Here is a 6,301-nt window from a genome sequence, read left to right as displayed (position 1 = left end):
TAAGATTGTTGCACTTTCTTTAATGAATAATTATAATTTGTGGGTTTTTTTGCACTAACACTTCTGACACCAATGATGGAAATTGAGGCGATAATTTTTGGGAGAGAGTGGAAGAAAAGAAGATGTAACCAGCTCCAGGTCTGGTTTTAGAGTGCGGTACTTTATTAATCCCAGATCTGGTGAGCCCGGTTGGGATACAATGCAAAATAATTGTATTACCTCATACAGTGTTGTGCCCAATTTGGTAACACAACAATGCAATCAGCATTGGCCAAGATGTTCCAGAAAGCTGGAAAACCAACAAGAGCGCTGGAAAAGCATGGGCCACTGGTTTTTTAAAGAGGCACAGGTGATATCCTAGACAGACTTAAACGGTTTGTTCATTTTTAATATTGACTTTAATTTTTCTAGTGAACTCTCGCTTCGAAAACCCGAAGCCACCTCTAAGGCGAGAAACTGTGGTTTCACGCGAGCAAATATTCAAATATTTTTGGAAAATCTGGAAGAAATAATGGAGAGATATCATTTTGATCCTTCAAGGATCTTCAATCTCGATGAGACGGGACTGAGTACAGTCCTTCAGCCACCAAAAGTCATCGCCTCCAAAAAATCGAAGCAAGTTGGCAAATGCGTCACAGCAGAAAGGGGGGAAAGTATAACCATTTGCGCATTTGTCAATGCAGCAGGAGAAAGCTTCCCTCCAGTCTATCTCTTCCCTAGGAAAAGGAACTACCCTGAGTATATGGATGGTTGTCTTGAAGGATCTGTGGCCTTTTTTAATGAAAAAGGCTACATGGACGCGGTAATTTTCGTTAAAACACTTGAGCATTTTAAAGATAATGAAGTGCTCCTCATTCTGGATAATCACGGGTCACACCTGTCACTAGAAGCCATCAAGTACTGTAGGGACAACGGTATCCATATGGTGACTTTGCCGCCACACACGAGTCATCGCACTCAACCACTGGACCTAACAGTATTTGGCCCCTTCAAAATGTTTTGCGCCAGGGCATTTGATTCATGGATGTCAGCTGGTAGTGGGAACAGGATAAATCTTCACAATATCGTCAGAATTTCTAAGGAACCTCTCCAAAAATGCATGTCATCCAAAAATATCAAAGCTGGCTTCATGAAAAGTGGTATTTATCCAATGGACAGCTCCAAACTGCTCGATTTTTTTGAGCCACCTGAAGCCGCTTCTTCATCGACAAAAGTTTCTTGCACAGTATTGGAAGATAATTCTGAAACAATAAAATCACCACCATTTCCAAGGGCAATGAATTCTACTACCATTACATCAGAAGAGACCGATAACCAGGATATCATTCCCCAAGACTCAATGTTACCAGTGACCATCCAAGAGACCAGTTCTCAAATAAATATCTCACTAGAGGCCAGTTTCCACGAGAACGTTTCCCATGATATTACACCACAAGACTTCAGTTCACGTGAGACCACTGTCCAAGAGGATATGTCTCAGATGTGTTTCCAAGACTTGATTGTGGAGGAGAGTATCAGCCACGAGAACATCTTTGAAGATCAGAACCTAAATTCACCTGATAATCAAGCTCTTGATCTGTCTGTATCAACCCGGAATCAGGAATTACGAGGCGATAATCGCGGGATTCTGGCCTTCGTTCCCATCTCTAATGTTCCATTGGATCTCTCCTTGAGCTCCTCTAATACATTCGCTAAGCCACATGCATCCCAGCTCCGATTTGGTGGGTTGGAAATAATTCGACCATTGCCAACCCCATCGACGTCAAAGACAAAGCAAAGCAGAGGTATGACATCTACCATTGCTACTTCATCTCCTGAGTTGAAGAAAAAAGAAGATTTGGAGATAAGTAAACGTGTTAAGCAGGAGAATAAGAGGAACAGAGAAGAAAAGAAGAATCAGGGAAGAAGCACAGCGGAAACTGGCAAAAGAAAAATCCTTCCTGAAAAGGAAGTGCTGATTCCAGAGAAAAAGAAAAGGGGTAGGCCCCGTAAAGTGCTACCTGTATCTGATGCTTGAAACTAAGGTCATGAGAATTGATTTGAAATTAGAGGGAATTATAATGGGGATCCTATGAAAAGTGTGCTACCTATGAAGTTTGTACCTGAAGTCATGAGAATTGATTTGATTATAGAAGTCATAAATGAAACAAAACTGAAATAGAAATTATGTTTTATGTATAAAATTCAAGAGATAGTGTCGGAAGGGATTTGATTCTGAACACACTTCGAATATTACCAATAATTAAACTTGTTTTACATCTGGTTTTCCAAGTCCCACCTTGCTGATAGTAGAAAATACTTTGGCTTGCATATTATATACAATTTCGTTGTCATTACTATTACAATAAAATTCACGAGCTTCCACGTAGGTTTAGCTAAATATATCCATTGTCTCAGTCTAGACAGGTTTCTATGAGAACTGAAAATTCTGTTTCTTCTATATCCGTTTCTGTCTCTCCATGAGTTTTCATTCGCGTTGATATACTTCTTCATTCTCGAAACTGTAATCTTCGGTTCCGCAGATTAGATACTCCAGCTTCTTATGATGCAATTTACAATATTCCTCCCAGTGACATATGCTCTGTAATTTGATAAGTGACAATCACAAGTAATTTCATTCCTCATATATATCCGGTTCCATCTTGGCCACAGTAGACACCAACACTTTCATTGCGTCCGGAAGAGTATAATAGAGTTGGAATACAACTGTAATCCTTGGGGGAATTTGGAGTAGTTATATTTGTTTTGTCAAATACAATCCATCAGTACTTCCCATCATTAGTTTGGAGTTTCTTCCTCATTTTTAATAGCACGATACTAAACTTCAGTTTATGATGCATTTGTACCATTCCTTAGGCATTGTGTCCGGCTGTATTCCTTTAAGTATTTCTATTTATCACCCTTCAAGAGAATTCCCTGAAGAATCTTCATTAACTTCTGTTTATGTAGCTATTATGATTTGACTGGTTATACAATTTTCTATCGCCTCAAATTCCGCAGAATGTCACATTCATCTCAATCAATCTTTATTTCATCTCGCAGTCACATCATAAACTGAGCTTCACGTCCACTATTTCAATTTCACCTTTACTTTTACTTCCAATTAGAATTTTCCTACACTGTAATCTTTCTACTATGAAAATTTGTTGACTTGTGCATTGCCGCTCTGAATATGGATAGGGAAGTGAGCGTGTATGACAGCCTGCTGAAAATACTAATTTTCAGTGATTCTACTTTATTTAAAAATCTTTGATGTGATATTCTGTGATCTAGTGATCCAGTGAGGCACCTAAGAAGGATTTTTGAGCTGTTCGACATTCGCGAAGCCAGAAATATTCTGTGAATTCCGACTGTGACTGTTTATTTTGGACAAACTCCAAAGGAATTATCGCCTTATCGCCAAGCCCTGATTGAAGGTTTTCTAGCCAATAAATTCAGGTCAGAATGGTTTTAGGAAAAGTTATAGAAGTTACATTAGAAAGTGTTCGGTCGGAAGGTTTTGTAACTGATATTGAACAATTATGCCCAGTATGTGGAGTTGTCAGTGAAAATATTTTTAAGATGGCTTTAAGACCGATGGCGACATGGAGCGGCAATGGAGCGGCAATGTGTGCGAGTATGTATGTGTGTTAGTGTGATTTTGGTATCAGCAGGCTGTCATACACGCTCACTTCCCTATCCATATTCAGAGCGGCAATGACTTGTGAAAGCGAAAAGCAGGAATTTCCATGAGAATGTTCATCGATGTTTTTATTTCCCGGACGTCAAGATACAACATAACCTTCAAATTTCCACATACATTTTGGGGTTGCCAAAGTGACACTTTCATGGAATTTGAAGATCAAAGAAGGAAAATGGTTTCCTCAGTGTATAAAATTATACCTTTTACAAATCTTCATAAAAGTGATATTAAAAGATATTATTCCTCACATAAACTATTTAATCAGATAGACTAGAGTTCCGTCTAAACAATGATGTGTAACTTTTAGTGTCGGGTGCAAAATTTACGGTGAAAATGGGACGTTTTTGAGTGATGTAAATTTGTATGCGAAAATAGAAACTTGATTGAACTATCGGACAAATCGCCATTAAATTTTCATTTTCTTCTAGAGAAAAATGTGAGGATTTCCCAGGATTTTGTGAGATAGGATTTTGAACCTAGTAAGTAAGAGAGTTTTTTGGCATAATTGGTGAATTGATACGGTTCGTGTGGTAGTCAGAAAAAAATACTTAAGTTGGACATCATTTTTATATGCGAAACATCAAAGCCTCCCCCTACTGGTTAAATAAAACATATCCCTATCTTTGTAGCTTCTATGATTTGTATAAAATTCGAAGGTGAAATCAGGATGTGCAATTGACAGTTTCATTCCAGCGCCATTGATGTACGTGGCAAGATTCAGTCCTTAATTTGTGCCTAACACTCGGATCTTGCCGATGAGGGCTAAAATAATGCCTAAAGCTGGGTGTTAATTAATGACTCAACGCTGGGTCCCCCTTACCCTGTGTCAGACGGGTTGTTTTTATTCTTCACTCTCTCAGAGAGAAAGAAATAAATATAGTGTGCAGCAATGTGTCTGTGCCGTGTGAGAGAGTGAGAAAAAAATTGTGCTTCTGCGGCTTCTGCCGCAAGATGGTCGGCCATTTTGTCAGTAGACGCCAAGCTATTAACACCAAAGGTAAACAATTTTTTTCTTTATTTACTTTTTTTTTTAAATTTTGCCTTGATTTTTTCAGAAAAATGGATAATATCTGCGAAGACGAAGATCATGTTGATAACTCTCAAGTTGGAGTATCAGAGGAAATACAAGATATTGTGCGAGAATGGGGAATCAGCGAGCACGCTGTGAAGCGTCTCGCAGAATGTGGCGTCACCAGAAAGAAGCATTTAGAGCTTTTGGACACGGATGCCCTCTCGAAAATATTTAAAGATGAGCAGTTTATTGGAGATGTTATCATCTTCAAACATCATATCAAGAGGTGGAGGGAAGTGAATGGAGTAAGTACAGTATAAATGTCTTAACCCATCTTAACCTTACTTTTCCATGGTGGCGTCCGGAGCGTCGAAAAAATTATTTCGTATCTTAATTAAATGTTTACCCGTCAAATAATATCTGCAGATATCTTTAAGATTTCTGTAGAGAAAATCTACACCTCTACAGAATATCTGCAGATAAATTCTGTTGATATTCTTACGAATTTTATTTGGGCTTGGGACAAAATTCGTCAGAATATTTCGGCAGATTTTCTGACGAATTTCTGTAGATATTCTGTAGATTTTTTCTACATTCCAGACTTTCCAGACAAGATGTGTCAGAAGAGATGGAAAAATTTTTCACTGAAGTTTGCAAAATTCTATAGAGTTATTCTTAGTGATATCACGGTGTTTATATAAAATAAAGAATTCTGCGACGCCGTGTTACAAGTAGAGAATAGTGAAGTGAAAACTTTAAACAGAGTGTCGACCAAAATTTCGTGTTTTTGTATCATTCGATTGGCGATTTTTAAGAAATTAGTATTTTTGCTCGCAGTTTTTTTACTTATCTAAAATGTGTACTCGGTAATGCTTGTTAAGCAGAGCATACAATTTTCTTTATAACTTCTACAGTTTCTTCATAAATCAACAATATTTTTGTGAAGTAATGGAGGTTATGCAGATTTTCTAGGGAGAAATTCTGCCGAGAATCTGCAGATTTTCTCTGAATGTACTAGAATATACCGTTAAAATTCAAAAAAACCTCCGAGCAAAATCGGCAGGTAGAGCAATGATTTGACGGGTAATTAATGATCAGTGAATTTATAGTGGACATCGTTGTGAAATATGTTTTTCAGTTAGACTTTTTGAGTGTCCGGATTTGATTTGTGTGGCTTTTTATTAAGAATGTGAACCTTTTTGAAGGGTTTGAGGGGTTTGAATTTCCGGATGCAAAGTTGGATGCTCTTTTTTTATTAAGAATTTTAGGCTTCAGTTGATATTATAGGAGTTTTTGGGGTCTGGAATGAAAAATTAGAGAATATCTTTTGCCATTTTCGGTGTAGTTAGATTTTTCTGTGTTTCCGGGTGCAAGTTGGGTGATATTTAATTAAGAACCTGAGACTTTAGTGAACATATTTAATGGTTTTGAATTTCCGGACGCAAGTTTTTTGCTCTTTGATTAAGTATTTTAGGCTTCAGTTGGTATTATAGAAGTTTTTGGAGTCCTGAATGAAACATTTAAGACGTTCAGAGCAGAAGTAGTCTCCTTTTTATGCATTTTCCTATTAAAACAGTACTCTTTTGTTCTGAGTGTCTCATTTGTGA

This window comes from Phlebotomus papatasi, chromosome 5 (assembly GCF_024763615.1).
Source record: "Phlebotomus papatasi isolate M1 chromosome 5, Ppap_2.1, whole genome shotgun sequence".
In the NCBI taxonomy this organism is placed as follows: domain Eukaryota; kingdom Metazoa; phylum Arthropoda; class Insecta; order Diptera; family Psychodidae; genus Phlebotomus; species Phlebotomus papatasi.
The sequence above is the reverse complement of the archived record's forward strand: the minus strand, read 5'-3'. Positions refer to the sequence as shown.